The 17,401-nt window shown below is 41.1% G+C and overlaps 1 protein-coding gene and 1 long non-coding RNA gene across 3 annotated transcripts in view; one reads left to right on the top strand and one right to left on the bottom strand.

Annotated features, from left to right (window-relative positions):
• LOC310706765 overlaps nucleotides 1–12,829 on the top strand; it is a 31,577-nt gene extending 18,748 nt beyond the window's left edge. Inside the window, exons 2-3 of the long non-coding RNA XR_014526159.1 lie at nucleotides 8,491–8,587; nucleotides 12,796–12,829. This is a non-coding gene — a long non-coding RNA (uncharacterized lncRNA). The remainder of the gene's footprint in view (nucleotides 1–8,490; nucleotides 8,588–12,795) is intronic.
• NRG3 (neuregulin 3) overlaps nucleotides 1–17,401 on the bottom strand; it is a 606,841-nt gene that overhangs the window by 103,903 nt on the left and 485,537 nt on the right. The gene's annotated exons all lie outside the window — the stretch shown is intronic.

Genomic DNA, 17,401 nt, shown 5'->3' with positions numbered 1-17,401 from the left:
AGAGTGACAGCACTCAGATGACACCTTAACTCGACCACGCAGCCAGGCTTTGTTCTTCATGGAGTTCTTTGTGCAAACAATGTGAATTTTCATTCATGCAAATTAGTCCTAAATTAGCTTGAAGCGAGTTCCACATACCCTTAAGGGACAGAAAAATCAATGCAGGGAGGAAAATCTACTACCCTTTCTTCCCATATAAGGTGGTTCGCAGTGCTTTAAAAACTGACACCAACAGAGCTGCATAATATAGTCCCTGAAGAACCCTAATGGAATACCAAAGGAACAATGGTGACTGGAACAGCTTCTCACAAAAACCTTTCTTTCAAGGTTCAGGGCAGACAAGAGGAATAAACTATTGATTTCAGCTCCCTGCAGTTAACATAGCGCAACTCACTTGAGTCTGCTCTTTGCTGAACAGCTGGAGTTGAAAGCCCCTTTCTAACTTTGGAAAAGAAAAGATAATGGTCAACTTTACATATTGTGAAATGTTAGAGATATAAATAAAGTGGTACCTCGGGTTACAAACACCTCGGGTTACAAACACTTTGGGTTACAGACTCCACTCACCCAGAAGTAGTACCTTGGGTTAAGAACTTTACCCCAGGATGAGAACAGAAATCGTGTTCCGGCGGCGCAGCAGCAGCAGGAGGCCCCATTAGCTAAAGTGGTACCTCAGGTTAAGAACGGTTTCAGGTTAAGAACGGACCTCCAGAACGAATTAAGTTCATAACCAGAGGTACCACTGTAACAGCTTACCTAAAAGATTACGGTGTTTTCCTGCTATCTTTCATCAGTTCAACAAATTATTCTTGTTTAATAGTACTGATTAAGATCTCTTTACAACCAGCCAGTGTGATATGTAATCTATTTGGGCACTACATTCATTTCTAAAATTGGACATGTCCTGGGCAAAATCCAAACTAAATGTGTGGTATATTCAAATAAGCAGATCCAAGTGATGCCTGCAACAAAATGTTGCAGTGTGTGGTTTTCCTGTTTAGGGTTCCAGCCAGCCTGCTGTGCCTTCTTTCAGGATCTTCCCTTCCCAATACCTCCCTACTTTCTTTCCTCTTGCAACAATTAGCTTTCTAAAGTTGTTGGGGGTCCCCCCCTGTAAATCTGAATACTTTGTGGCTCTTCCCAAAGCCCACTAAATACCTCCCTCTTAAGTGAAGATGGTGCCATTTTGCCAGCATAAGAATCCTGCTATTAGCATAAATGATTTTGGGCTGGTGCTATTTTTAGCACAGGTTAATATCCTTAGTGTCCTTCAGTATGACAGAGCTGCATGTCTGGAGTGGCTGCCCAAGTTGACATGTCCAATGCAGCCAATAGTATTTAAGTCTAACATCAAAACAAATCAGAACAAACTCTAGTGTTGTTGCCACTGTGCACTGAGTTGGGACTCTAGAATCCATCAGCTAGGAGTGCTCTGTCTGCAGGCAAGAACATTATGCTAGTGTTATTGGATTAATCCCTGGCTTTCACTTTTCTTCCTACTCACAGATGAAATGATCACATTAATGATAGTAAGCCTTCATAGGGAGACAGACAATTACAGGATTTAATGTATCTAATTTAAAGCAAAACTCATATTTTGCCTATGATTCCGAAACAGGGGTGTTTTATTCTAGGGTGTGTATATACACAGCCATAAAGTGCACTCATTATATTGTTTGGATATCATTTTGGGGTGTTTGTTTTGAAAGCACCTTTTGGTTATAAGCCATCTTGCATTTTATAGAGCATTGCAGAGCCAGGCGCAGTGATGCAAAGAATGTCTACTAAAATGCTTGTAGGACTTTTAATATTGCTTGATGTTATGTGACATTTTCAGAAGACCGTTGTGATCATCAGGAGATTAGGAATGATGCTCAGCAATTATCCATTTTGGTGCCCAGGCACAGGCCTAGATTGAGCATCTGATCTGCAGGTATAATATTGTAAAGTTGTAGACTGGAGTCCTGAAAGACTTTATCAAATTCTGCTAGAGTTAGCACTGCTGAAGGAATGCAAAAGAGAAAAGCCATGAGCTGTGATTGATATGTGGCTATCTCCGAGACACCAGGGGGAAATCACATGCTGTGATAGCTGCACCTGTAATCTTATGACTCATCCCTTTGATCCTCATGGAAGGGTTTTAGGTTCTCTAACGTGTGACTCATGTGGGCACAAGTTATGCACAAGCTAGCTTCCTTAGTAGGTTACAGCCTATAAGTATGAGAGCTGAGGGAAAACCCAGCATAGACCAGAATGGTTTTATGTGTTAACCAGCTAGAGGTGGGGAGAGGATTATTTACTGTCATGTCTTAGGGTTCTCATTTTTTTTTTCTAATTTCCCTCCTCATTTTGCCTCATTTTTCAATCTTAATTTCTTCCCATTTCCACATCAGTGTGCTATATTTATTTCTTAAAATCCTCATAAAAACTCATTATTTCACTACCCATTTCTCCTGATAAACACAGTTTTCTAGGCACTTTAGCCTAATAGACAAAGGGCTTGCAAGCAATTTCTCCTAATGCAATGCACTTTTGTATGTCATTTTCATAAATGCATTCATTTTTAGGCACATTTTACCTTGGTATATGCACTTTTTGCACCCATTACTTGGCTGGAGAAATGCACTGCAAAATTCTGAGAAGTGCCTATTTTGAGGGGTGGCTGGTTCATATATTGTTTCATATAGGGCAAATTTGGTAGATCTTTACATATAATCAAATTTCTCCTCTACCGTGCTCCACAAAATTGTGCTTTGGTCCTCCATCTTCCTCTGTCCTGCTTTTCTGTGGCTTATAAAGCAGAACCAGCCCCTCACTTGCATCTGTTTTTGCAACCCCGCCCAACTTCAGTACACCTGAATTCCCCACTGTTGGTGTGGGTTGGAAAGCAAGCAGCCTAAGCAGCTTCTCCAGCCTCATTGCACGGTTTTCAGTATTCTGGTTGGCATTGGTTTAAGTTGGGGGTCAATGTAAATATCATCCACGCTTCTAAGGGACTGAAGGGGGTGAAGTGTCATGCAGAGAGCAGCATGCACTCTTGTGGCAAAGTAGTTGGGAGCATTGAATGCTCACTGGCGAAGTATGAGGAAAATTTGCCTCCATTTGCATGAAATGCAGAATGCAGCACACTTCATCCTGCTGCTTTCAGATACGGCAGAGGGGCCCTTTGTCTGCACGCACAAAATACCAAGCAAAACATTTTACCTCTTGCCCTCCCTTCAAGTTCTTTAATCTAACTCTGCTAATTGCTTTCCTCAGATTCCAGGATGAAGATGAGAAATGAATATTAAAATAATAAGTGAAAATTCAATTATAACATTATAATGCGACACTATTCCCCAGTCTATCAAAAGATTATTCAGGAAGGAGAAAGCAAAAAACATCCAGCCCTAATTTAAAGCAATACATGCTATAGCTTTCACAAATGGGTATAAAAATTAGCTAACCATTTGAAAAATGCAAAGGGCTTGCCTTATATACACCCATCAGGTTAACAAAGCATTCATCTTGAGATTATTATATTTCGTCTGGATAGTTGCCAACTATCCCCACATTATTCCAGATGCAGATTGTAATTATTTCCTTGGACAATAGCACTTAAACTTCAAACCCCCAGAGAAGGCATCTTGGGGCCCACAGCCTCATTTCATGTGGGTGGGTCGAAAGGGGGGCAGGACAAAGGGTATGGCAGAAAGTGAGAGAAAAAGAGACATTTGCTTACTTTTGGACCTGGTCCCACCCACAACTGCCTGCCCATCACTTGCCAGACAGCAGCCTCTAAGAAATTGCCCATCATGGTGCCCATCATCAGTTATTGCCCATCATCAGTTATTTGTAGTCACTAACAACATTACTCTATGCACACGGTCAAGGTTCTTGCATTAGTCACCCTGCACTGTCCAATCTGAGCTAGAAAACCATACTATATACCTTTTTATGCCCTTTCTAAAATATTCTGTTCTTTTCAAGCTCAGTTCGCCCATGAGGTGGGCTGAGGCAACTGGAGGAACAGGGAGAAGCAGTAACTTCCGACTAGATCTTGCCACCACCCACTTCTCCTCCTTCTCCCTGTCTGCCTGACACTTCTGGAGAAGCGGCTGTGGTTTCTGGTGTGATCCTGCTGATCCCTGGCAAGATGTCACCCAAACCCAGAACCATGCATCCCTGGAAATCAAAGTTTCAGTAGGGATAGGTGGCAGCAGCAGGACCATCCCATTTTGCCTCAGACAGGACAGGCAGCCCCTGGCTCTTCTAGAATGGGTTGAGCAGTCTTCTGGGTTGTTGGAACTACTTTGCTGTTTACAAGAACCCCAAATTCTACTGATTAGAGCCAGGTGCAAAACTGGAGCCTAGAATGAAAGACCTGTGTGCCTCTGAGCATATAGTGATGCTAGCAGAACTTAGCTCATCCTTTCACAATGAACTTAGCTCATCCTTTCACAATGAAGCCAGCTCCATTACATATTCAGAATAATCTTAACCAATGTTTCCATCACACAACCACAAACAATATTCCTATTGATGTTTTATAGAATCCTTCTTGGACTGCATGAGATGGACAAGCCTTTTATTAACCCAGGGCATTCCGAAATACTGGCTCAGATCAATGAATGGGCTTGTTGCAAATTTCTCACAGCCCCCAGGGAATTACCCTCAGAACATGGTGTAGCATGAGAAGACACCAGGATAAACAAAGGGCCTACAAAGCTAATAACTCCAGGTCACTCAAAAAAGAGAAAACAATCAGTTCTTAGAATACTATTGTGTTGCCACCTCCATTTGGACTGGGGGTGTCATAAATATCTGATACTTTAAACTGCCAGTGCAAACAGGCAATGTCCCAAACCAGCAGAAAGGTTGATCATATTATCACCATATCCAATACAAAACAAAAACTAGTGACTGCAAACTGTTGTGCAATTGGCTTAATATGATGCACAACAATTCAGATCTGCATTAAATGATTTTCAGAAATGTGTGTGCTTTGAATGGAAAATGATGCACAATTAAGCCGCTTGCAGGTGGTAATAGGCATGCAGCTAAGGGTCCTAAATATATGATAATGCTGGACAGGAAAGTTGAAATATCAGTGCCCAGTGATTTGTTTTATGTATCCTTAGCTTCCAGTGGTATGCATGGACTTCTCATATCGACCCCAGAAAAAACAACAGTATGGGCCTTCTCTTATCCGGCCATTTAAAACTCTATCCTGTCAACAACTGCAGTACAATTCATTGTTGTCCTTTTGGACATTCCTTTGGGGGCTGTTGTTGACTCTCTCCCAGAATCCCACATCCAGCTATGCCACAGTTGAGAAAACTGTTCAAAAATAAATACTCTGTTGTTGTTTTTACTGTGCAGCTATTACAAACAAGCAGAAGAAAAAGAAATTACCTACTGGCATTCATAGCCCTGACATTTTGTATTCCAACACCATGTCAAATTAACAGTTTACTTGAGAGAAATACCCCCAGGATTTCAATATATTGCAAAGGCAAAGAGGGGAAAGAATTATTTCAGTGACCTTCACAAAGGTTTTCCCTTCCTTTTTAGAAGCATAGCTAAGCAAGTATATTTAGATAAATATGATGTTGATTTGTGCAGAGATTTTCCAAGCAAAAACAACAAATAAGAAGTCAACCAATGCATAGAAAATGTGTCTGGTTTTGGATTATGATCTCTCTGAAACATAAATTCATATTTTTTGTTCACACAGGGCCAGATGCTCAAGCTGATTTTTTAAAATATGTCTATCAGTCATGAGTCTTACAAAAATGTTATCAATAACTACCAAGCAGTTGGAAGTTTGGGCTTTCCACTCACTGGCCCCAGTAAATTCCTTAAAGCTCCTGACCATGAAAAGTACAGTGGTGCCCCGCAAGACGAAATTAATTCGTTCCGCAAGTTTTGTCGTCTAGCGAATTTTTCGTCTTGCGAATCACGAAATCCCATAGGAATGCATTGAAAATCAATTAATGCGTTCCTATGGTCAAAAAAAGTCCAAACAAAGCCAAATTTGGTACAACAACAGTTTATTAACTGCTCTTTAAAGTCACACATACTGTAAAGAGCAGTTCAAAAATTGAAGGGAAAATAAATTAACTTTATAAACAAAACATGTCTTTGTTTTTAGACAAAGAAAACAAAGTCGCGAGACGTTTTCGTCTTGCGAAACAAGCCCATAGGGAAATTCGTCTTGCGAGGCAAATCGAAAACGGAAAAACCTTTCGTCTAGCGAGTTTTTTGTCTTGCGAGGCATTCGTCTTGCGAGGTACCACTGTATCAGCTGGCTCTTTGATGATTTCATAATAAACAGCATGTTCTTCCTCCATAGAGAAATGCTGTTTTCTAGAAATATCAGCTCCTCAAACCATTCATGTAAATTGTCTTAAATAGCCAAAGATCCCAGTGGACTCAGAATAAGCTGTATTAGCCTGTCTCTTTCCATTGACATCTAGTATTATTTGTATGTTCAATGATGATGTTAGGATGCTGAGGGAAAGGAGGTCCAATGTCAATTATGCCTTTTCCAGCAAGTATTGGGTCTTCTTTCTATTCCCAGCTTCCCAGAAAGTCCTGAGAGGATGAGAAGTGGGGCAGGTCCAATCCATCCCAGAAGCAGTATGGTAGAAGTCGAAGCCTGATGACATTATCTTATGCCCAGTAGGGATGGACAGATCAGCCTATTTCTGGTCCAAGTGAGCTTTACATCTGGAAGTCTGCTATTTGGGGAGGGAAGGAAGCAAGAACAGTTGTTCTAAAAGATGAGACAAGAATGGAAAAGAGGGGTGAAAACTGACCTCCTCTTCTCACCAACAGACGCCACACTCTTTATATAATGCTAGACTTGGCTTGGAAGTATGTCAAGCAGCAATTTGTATCTGGGCTACTGATAGACTAGTTATCCTGTATTAAGTCCATTTTTGTGTTAGCTTCCAGAGCCATTATGGTCTAAACCACTGAGCCTCTTGGGCTTGCTGATCAGAAGGCCAGCAGTTCGAATCCCCACGACGGGGTGAGCTCCCATTGCTCTGTCCCAGCTCCTGCCAACCTAGCAGTTTGAAAGCACGCCAGTGCAAGTAGATAAATAGGTACCGCTGTGGCAGGAAGGTAAACGGCATTTCCATGCGCTCTAGTTTCCTTCATGGTGTCCCATTGCTCCAGAAGCGGTTTAGTCCTGCTGGCCACATGCCCCAGAAAGCTGTGGACAAACGCCGGCTCCCTCAGCCTGAAAGTGAGATGAGCACCACAACCCCATAGTCGCCTTTGACTGGACTTAACTGTCCAGGGGTCCTTTACCTTACCTTTACCTTCTGTACAGCACAACACCTTACCTCCACTTAATAGAAAGCTTCCCAACAAGTATTCTGTATTTAAAAAAAAACATGCAAGACATCATAATAGATTGTAAGATCTATTCTATACCAGTATATCTACTCTTCCTCAAGATAGTGTTGACACTAGCTCTAACCAGTAACACAACATCACAATGATTTAATTAAATCCAGTACTGCACCTTCCAGGACAAGTCTTTTTAAAAGGTTGCACTTATTTCTTTTACAGAGAAGAATTGAAAGGTATGTTGTTGCAAGAAGTCTTCACCCACCCTTCAGAAATAATTCACTACACCAGTCATTACGGAACATTCAACAAACATAAAACCTTTTGATCCTATTTAAACTGGTGGGGGCAGTTTTATTAAGATTGCCAAATGTTCTCTGCAAGACAACATTGTTTCACTTTAAACAGAATGTTTAGCACATAATGCATGCATGTTGAATTAACAACAGAAATATAATTAAGAGATTACATTAAGCCAACATTTTACTTAAGACTGGAGCACAGGGTGCAATCATGTTGATTGTATTGTAACAAGGAGGGAGGGGGATATTATCCTCATAGCATGCTTTTCTAGACAATTAAAATGTGTTAAATAAAGGCTCCAATTGGTAAGTCTTTACAAACTTGGAATTGTTAGTAAAGGCTGCAAGGTTTTGTTATTGTGCTCAAAGCAGATCTGTCAAGCCATGAAGGGAGTTCAAATGAGGTTCAAATGAGGAATTGGGTGGTTTAGCCCCTTCTGTGTGTGACCAACATGGCTAATATTAAGAATATCCTTTAAAAGAACAGGATTGAAACAAATAACCAGTTTCCCCTCTATCATCCAATAAGATAGAAGCTAGAAAACCTGGGTGGTGGCTCATTTTGCTCCTTTCTGGTTTCCCAGATAGCAATTTAATGATGGGTGGGTGATGGTGCTGCTTTTGAATGGAAGGCAGTTTCAGCTTCCATTCAAAGTGAGCTATTCTGGATTTAAAAGAACCGATTGGTCTTCATGTTAGAGATGGACGGGCTGGTGAGGCATTAAAGGTAGTCAGTGTGGAAGGCATGACTGATTATAAACCCTGAAATGCTAAATACTGTAGTTGCAAATGGTTGGCCAATATGTTTTTGTTTTTATGTGTTATATTTATATATTCTCATTGACAGGGCTTTTTTTTCCAGCCAGAACTCAGCAGAACTCAGTTTCCAGCACCTCTCAGGCAGGCACCATTGCCATTAAAAGAAAACAAGGGTGGTGTTCACGGTGAGTTCCAGCACCTCTTCTTCTAGAAAAAATAGCTCTGTTCATTGAATATGCTTAACCTTTTTTTGGATAAATATTGGTGATATTCCTTGAAAAGAGGATTCTGTGAACTTGCAAGCTTATAAGTAATGACACCTGCCTGGGAATGCTTAAAAACTACTTTTTCTTTAAATGGATAGTGGAATTTGTGAGTTTGGACCCATCACACCCAAAATCAGATGAAGTGAATCCAAAGACACATTTTAGTTGGCCATCTTGACTCAAAATGGTGCCCAGCATCGAAACAGCAATGAAGGCTGTTGCCCACACCTTGGGAACCTTTGTGCCAAGTTTGGCAACAAAGAGGCAGCCAAACCTATGCCAAAAAACAGGCACAGTCGCACTGAAGTAATGTTTTGATCCACCATCTTGATTCAAAATGGCGCCCACATCCAAACAGTGACTAAGACTGCCACTCCCACCTTAGGAACCCTCATGCCAACAATATCATGAGAGGTGTATGAACCTATGTCAAAAAATGGGCAAACTCACACCAAAGTGACTTTGGATTTGCCATTTGATTCAAAATGGTGCCTCGTGTTTAAATGGTGATGAAGAGCACCACCCTCACCTCAGAAACCCTCTTGCCAAGTTTGGCGACAATATGTCAGAGTTGTCCAAATGTACAGAGAACCAACAAACAAATGGACAGACAAACCACTTTCCAAAACATCTACAGTGGTACCTCAGTTTTCGAACGTAATCCGTTCCGGAAGACCGTTTAAGTTCTGAAACATTCAAAAACTGAAAATGCAATAGCCCCCAGCTAGGCCTTAGGATCCTGCACTCAGCGGAAGCCGCATTGCATGTTTGACTTCCAAGGTGTGTTTGAAAACCAAAGCATTTACTTCCGGGTTTACAGCATTCGAAAACCGAAATGTTAGGCAACAGAGATGTTCGAAAACCGAGATACCACTATAGTAGGTTGTATTTGATCGGCATTCCATACTGTGAACTTCCACAGTTCTCCATGTCCAGACTACTTTTGTTCTTATTGTTCCTATCAGCAACCATGAAATAGATTTCCAAGAAGCTACAAGTTTTATTCTTTCAATCCTCTTGTATTTTTATTTGGGCAAAAAAGATTGAATTGGCCAAGATGTCAGAGGCTCCAGTGCCTGGGATGTAAGCCTAAAGCAGAAAAATATTATGGGGCAGGAAGTTATTAAAGTATCAAGTATACTATAAAATAAAATGATGTAGAGGGCAAAAAGCTGTACAAAAACATGTAGGATTTGGAGACAAGGAGGACCACAACCATTGCAAAGCATATAAATATATTTGAACTCCAATCATGCAAGAAACCAACTCCTTGGCAACAACAACATAGCCGACAGCACACGTCAAAAGGTGACTTACAGCACATCCCAATGCATATTTACTGAGCTCCTCCTGGGCAAGTGTGTATAGGACTGCAGCCTTAACAGCACACTCTCATGAGATCTGAGTACCTCAAAGTACAATAAGTTCAAGATCCTATTAAGTCTAGAATAAAAGGTGGGAGTCATCAAAATTAAATGTTGAGAGAGTAGAATGAGCAGAGGCAAAAGTCTCTTATCCACCAAACTGTGAGTGCCAAGTAGCCTAGAGCAGAGGCACATATCTTTCAGCTTAGTTCCAGAGGCACATGTCCTCTAATACCACCTCTCTATTCCTCCTTTCCCTGTGGAGGAAAGTGACAGAATAATTTCCTGGTAGAAATGGAAATCATGGGAATGGGTGACAGGCCATTTTGGAAACACATACAGAGAGAATAATGGGACACAGCCGTATTCAGTGCCGTCTTTACCTGGGGGTGCAAGGGATGTGGGGCACCCGGGCACCAAATTCTGGGGGGTGCTGAATGTATACCAAATGTATACCAGTCCCTCTCGATCGGTGGCAGTGTAAAGCAATGAGTTCGCCCTCCCCTAAAAAAGGACAACAACTTTGGCCTCCCCCCTCCCCCCAAAAGCTCAATACAAGTTAATTTGGGGGCAGTTAAACTAATTTTGGGGCGCTGGGTGGATCTTTGCACCCCGGTGGCGCATATGCTAAAGACAGCCCTGGCTGTATTATCAGAAAGAAAGGGCAGATTCTCACAAAAGTGTAAGTAGTCATGTTCTGATCATGTACCAAAAAGTGTCTCTCAGCCTTGCCAGCTTGGTCTGATTATTGTTGACCCCACAAGTTTCAAGGAGGGATATCAGCTCAAAATGCATCTCATCACCAATTACAGACAAAGTAAGTGTCCTAGGGTAAGAGTGCCTGGATCATGGGGAAGGGGGGACATTGTAGCCAGTTACAATTGGCATTGTGAGCCTGTTATTTGTGAAGTTGTTGGCATCACTAGACGTGCAAATCTTTTCTGGGACAGATTCGGGGAACTCATTCCATGCCTGTTCCTTAACCTCTTCAGTCTCGGGCCAAATTGAACCAAAGCCTAATTAGGTAGAACTTCAGTTCCTCATCACTTCTTATCCTGCCCTTTCTGTCTCTCTCCAGTCCCTTTGTTATCTTCTTCATTGTATAATTTTGACTATTTCCCGGAAGCAGAGACTTCCTGCCCCTCCTTTTGCATATATTACTCTCAACAGTACAGAGTAGTAATAATAATAATTCCTTTCACCTTCCCTTCACCCTACTATCTTAGAGAAATAAATCACAAGACTTCTTCATTGTGCAGAGTTTTCACCTTACAGTAATTAGAAGCCTAATGGACAATGATGCAACACCCATTTACCACTTTTCAATTAATATCTAGGTATCAGAGAAGCACACTTTTTATTACTGACAGAACTGTTAATTATCCCCAAAACATTTCCACATTTTCATTTTATGCCTAAAGCTTTGTGAGAATAAATGGGCAAGACATTTCTATTAATTTCAAAAAAATGGGGGGGGGGGCGGAGGAGGGAGAATCCAGCAAGTTCTCGTAACTATGCTATAAGAGGTATTATAATTGATATGCAGTGGGCACATTAGGAATAACAGTGCTCTTGCAAAAAAAAACCTATTAAAATTGTTTGGATTAAGAGGTTTAGAAATGAAAGAGTGCACAAGTGATTAAAGGCAGAAGTCTGAAGCCACCTAGTTTTTAAAAAATTGCCACAGAAGGCATTCCAACTATTTATGTATTTGGTCTGAGCTCTGTAGACCTCTGATGTACAACTGGATTTCCAGTTTGAAGAGGGGATGGAGTCCCCAGCCACTATTCCTTTCTCTAAGCTACTGTCAAGATTGGGCAATTGATTTCTCTTCTATATATAGAAAGGGGCATTTACACAAGAGGCACAATCATAACTCAATATCCCCAAAAAGTTTTGTTCAAGCAAAAACCAGTAAGATTGCCAGTAGCTCAAATATATATATTTCTAAATTAAGTGAATGAGCAAAATGGAAAATAAGATCCAATATAAGCAAATGCAAAGTCATCCATTACGTTGGGACATAATCCCTCAAACTAACATTTACAATCAAATAATCTGCTGCTGGTGTCTAACCAGTCCTGGGGTCCTAGGAAAAAACAAAAATGAAAACAGTGAATGTGTCCATATGGAGCACAACAGCCATGAAAATGTCATGCTAGGGATTGCTCCCATGATTGAGCTTCTCCATACAAATAATACTACCAATAAAATTTTAAAAAATAGAACTGTGCTTGTTATCAGATAAATCAGAGCAACAACATCACAGCCAAGCCAAGAAGCTTATACACATAACTCTTTAGTTTTCATAGCAGAATAGTATGCAACCTTGATCAGGTTGGATTATGGTACTGACTTTCTTTGGAACAGATGTAAGAAAGTACTGCTGCTTCAAATTCTGGCCTTAGATGTGAATAAAAACAAAATGATGTTGTTTCAGATAGTGGCAAGTACAGAACGACGGTGCATGTCAAGTTTCAGGTATTTTCAGATGTTAACTGCTACTAAAAAAGCTGTTTTCAGTGATATTAAATATTTAATACTTGCCAAATATTCACACATTTGCAGGTGTTTTTTATATTTTGTTGGAAGCTGCCCAGAGTGGTTGGGACAACCCAGTCGGGTGGGGTACAAATAATAAAATTATTATTATTAGGGATCATATGACATCAAAAAGGGGATTTTAAAAAGAATCAGGGATCAGCTTCGCTCAGGATTTCCTCAGCAGGTACTCCTTTTGCAGATTACTGAATTCACCATCAGTGCCAATCAGCTGGTCGGTCTTGCCAGCCAGCCCTGCTTGCAAAGAAACAACTGGGAACTCACTGTAAGCTCCTAATTGTTCCTTGGGAGCCATGTCCTTATTTGCTCCACATCTATGATGTCAGGTCTGTGGCAGGTAGGTATGATTAAGTATTGACTTTGTTGGCCAAATTGAGATGTGAACTGGGTCTAACTCATTAGGCTTGCAGGGCATAGGTTCCTCACCTCTGATCTAGTGTGATGAAGCATTCTGCAGAACTCAAAAACTATTCTGTGATATTTTGCTTAGCCTAATAAAAGGGTTGCCTTGGTGCAGATTTTGGAATTAAAAACAATTTGTCTGGTTTCTGGAGGCAGTCTATTTAACACTTTGTACTGCCATGCTGTGATTTTTGAATGAGTTGATGAGAAAACCTTGGCATGTCCAGGAGGAGATAAAAGTACTCACATAACCAGAAAAAAATGTCCTATTCTGATAAGGCTTAATGGCCATGCTGTGCACCAATACCTGCTAAGAGATAGGGACATAGCAGTCAAAAATGGATTATCTTCTCTGGAGCAGGGAAGACACTCATGCTTCAGATTTTTATTAAGGGCACATTCTTAAGACACAAGTGAACTGGCAAGGGGAGGGGGTGCTTCTTCTTCTTCTTTTTTTTTTTAAGAACTGCTACATCAGGTAGCACAGTTAAGTCCCAACCTAAATTCAACAATGCTGGACATTTGTGAATGCTAAACTTCATAGTTTTTCAGTCCCAGAGTGGGGGAAACATTGGAATTTATGAAGTCCATCTAGTCCAATACAATCCAGTGCAGTGTCGGATTTGCTTGAGCTTTGAATTTTGATGAAAAGTTTGCCATTTGAGGAGGACAAAAGTCCTTATTAAGGAGGTGTGCCTTGCTGTTTCTCCTGCAGCTTTCCCCCTATCTGCTGCTGTTATAGTACCACTTTTCTTTTTTTACTTGAGCAAACTTCATTACTCTATTGAAGGCATAGGCAAACTCAGCCCTCCAGATGTTTTGGGACTACAACTCCCATCATCCCTGACCACTGGTCCTGTTAGCTAGGGATGATGGGAGTTATAGACCCAAAACATCTGGAGGGCTGAGTTTGCCTATGCCCATTCTATTGCACCAAATAATGGGCTGAATTATCTACCTACATTATGCAAATATTCAGCTTTTCTCTTTTTTTAGATTCATCTCTGATAATGAAAAAAAGGTTCAGCTCTTGGTTTCCACTAGCTGCTGCTGTTTCCATCGATTCCCCTCCCTGTCTTGAATAAGCTGCATTGTGTGAAGTCACCTAGCACAGATATCTAGGCCAGTGTTCCCCAACCTTGGCCCTCCAGCTGTTTTTGGACTACAATTCCCATCATCCTTGACCACTGGCCTTGCTAGCAAGGGATGATGGGAGTTGTAGTCCAAAAACAGCTGGAGGCCCAAGGTTGGGGAACACTGATCTAGGCAAAGAGGATGACACTTGGTGAGTAAAGCATGTTTTGCATGCAAAAGGTCCTAGATTCAATTGTTGGTAACTCTAGATAGGGTTGAGGTGCCTGGGGGCCACACATGCCAGGCCATACTTGCCAGGAATCCCTGAGTGGTTTTGGAGGGCTAGAATGGGGTGTTTCTGTGTGTATAAACCTCTGACTATTCTGTGGTTAGAATACAACCTTCTGTATAAAGGAGAGAGTCCTGTGTGTTTCTCACACCATCATATGGTGTATATATAATACAGAGCTATTTGACTCAGTATAAGAAAGCTTCCTGTGTTATAATGACCGCATGGTGAATCCATGAATGACGCTGCATCTAGCATAATGCTGGTGCCACTTGGCATCAGTAAATAAAACATTTTGGGTGTGCAAAATCATTCAGTTTTGCCTCCATGGTGATGCCACTCGGGACCATTTGGGGAAGAACTGAAATGCGCCTTCAGTTTAAAAGGCCTTATTCACATGAGGCAAATTTGTGGGGCAAACTTACCAATAATGGTACTTTTGGTAAGTCATGAACTGTATGGAGACAGAGGGGGAACAAGTTGGGGGACCCCCAAGGGAAGAAGGCTCAGAGCCCGGGGAGTGATGATGGGGCAATGATGAGTGGTCAGACTGGGAAGAGGTGTCAGAAGCTTAAGGGTTAACAGGGTTCAGTGAGTTGGGAAAGTCTGTGGCAGAGAAAAGTCCAGAATCAGAGGCAGAAGCTGAAGCAGGTGAGTGGGAAGAGGGAGGTCAAGAGGCAGAGATGGGTCTGGCTAGTGAAGAGTCATGGGTGTCTCCTCCCCACTGCTGCATCAAGTTCTCCTCCCTCCCTGACTCCCAGAACCAGGAGAGGTATGAAACAGGAGGAGCAAAGGCTGGCTGCACAGAGGTGCAGTCTCTGATCGCTTGCAAGAAACCCTGGAGAGGAAGAAACATAGATGGCTATGGGGAAGTGCGGACTTTTAGTCTCGACGACTGATTTCATGGAGTAAGACCAACAGGGCCTGAAACTCAACCAAGTCTGTGAAGATCGTGTTTCGCTAATAGCAACTTAAAACTTTGAATTGTGTGATTTCCTGATCAGTTTGCTTGGTGACAAGTGGCAACTGTGCTTCTGATTACTGACAGGCACCATTTATTCCCAACAGAGCACTGCTGTCACTTGGATAGCTTCATGGGAGAAGGAAAGAAGATACAGTCCCAACCAAGGAGGAGTGGCAGATCAAATTAATGCTGAGATGGCAAAACATACTAGAAGAATAAGAAAGAATTTTCAACAAAGAATGGGGAAGATTTGTAGATTATCTGGGGGGGGGGGAATGTAAATAACTAAGTTCATTAGCAGGACTAACTTAAAACAAGCAGTTAAATATATGTATGATGGAAAACATTTGGAGTAATTAATAAATGGACTTAAGGGAAGATGCAGTATTGAAAATGTAAACATAAGAAACCATAGAAGTCAGGAAAGTCAAACTGTGTATTTTGACTGGAAAATTTATTTAACTTGTATAAGTATCTAAAATTTCAAAGATCCACAAAAATGGATTGTTTCAAGACAACACTTTGTGATGATGGTACACAATTTTCATGATGCCAAATCACAGTGTTTCCTCTCTTGAGTTTGGACTTTGTTGGGGGGGGGAGGAATGGCATCAAAATTAGAGCAGAATTGCCTTCACTTTCTGGACAACAGATGTGGTGGTGGCAAAATAAAGAAAGAAACAATGTGGAGTAAATTTTGTAAACCCTACCCTGCACTAGGTTTTGGCTTAGCCCTAATTTAAACAAATTGATGAACAGTTTCAGTTGTTTTGTTTCCATTTAGCTGAGGTGAATTAGAGTAAGTTTCTGTAGCACCATATGAAGCGCCCGTTTGTTCAATTCTACCATGCTTCTTCTAATGCAAAATAAAGGTATTAATCACTCACTCTCCTCTTTCATAAAAAAACAAAACAACCCCCCCCCCAAAAAAAACAAGCCCCCTAGCACTCATTCTGAAATTTTCCATGGAGGTAGTGCTTTTTAAAAGAAGTACATGTGCATGTGTGCCTGTTTCTGTTTAGTTGGCAATTCACAGTGTAAAGTTAACTTGGGAAAAGTACATTAGGATTAATATAAAAGCTAAAATCAAAACAAAGACCAACAGGCTAGAGAAGTTGGCTAAAGCGTATTCAGCTTTGTTTTGTTTTTTTTTATGTAACAGGTGTGCATTTAATGAGACTAATGCAGCTAAATGGGAAATCTAAAAAACAACAACCCAGCAAATAAATGGAGGAAGCTTTAAAACAAAAGTTTTATGCTACATTATCTCCTCCTGTTTGCCGCTTCTCTGTTCCAACAGACGATTAGAAAACATAAAACAATAAACCAGCCATGTGTGGCTTGACATGTCAGTGGCAATCATCCCATTACCATCAAAACCCCAAGACATTTGTGCATAATCTACTCATTAGCATTTTTTATGGGAAACAAACAAGTGGAAATCACTCCCATTTCTGTGCCTCAGCGAGTGGCATGTAAAAAGTAAGCGAGTTTACAGGCTTACTCAAATGTAATTAGATTCCTCTCACATGTTAAGTATGGGGCTTGGATACAGTAAATACCAATTCCAGGGTTTCATATCAAGGTCAGCAGCCCCTGTTGAATAGGGAGGCCTACCCAAAAGGCTGGGACTCAGCTACAGTGGCAAAGAAAAAGTGCTTTACAACTTTGATGGCAGAAAGTGAGGAGGAATTAAAGAACCTCTTAATGAGGGTGAAAGAGAAGAGCACAAACTATGGTCTGAAGCTCAACATAAAAACCCCCTAAAATCGTGGCCACTGGTCCCATCATCTCCTGGTAAACAGAAGAGGAAGAAATGGAGGCAGTGAGAGATTTTACTTTCTTGGGCTCCATGATCACTGCAGATGAGGACAGCAGTCACAAAATTAAAAGATGCCTGCTTCTTGGGAGAAAAGCAATGACAAACCTAGACAGCATCTTAAAAAGCAGAGACATACCCGGCTGACAAAGGTCCATATAGTTAAAGCTATGGTTTTCCCAGTAGTGATGTATGGAAGTGAGAGCTGGACCATAAAGAAGGTCAATCGCCGAAGAATTGATGCTTTTGAATTATGGTA

The sequence above is a fragment of the Podarcis liolepis genome, assembly GCF_965112155.1.
Source record: "Podarcis liolepis genome assembly, chromosome: 5".
NCBI classification, from domain to species: domain Eukaryota; kingdom Metazoa; phylum Chordata; class Lepidosauria; order Squamata; family Lacertidae; genus Podarcis; species Podarcis liolepis.
Note: the sequence above shows the minus strand (reverse complement) of the source record. Positions and strands in the feature narration are given on the sequence as shown.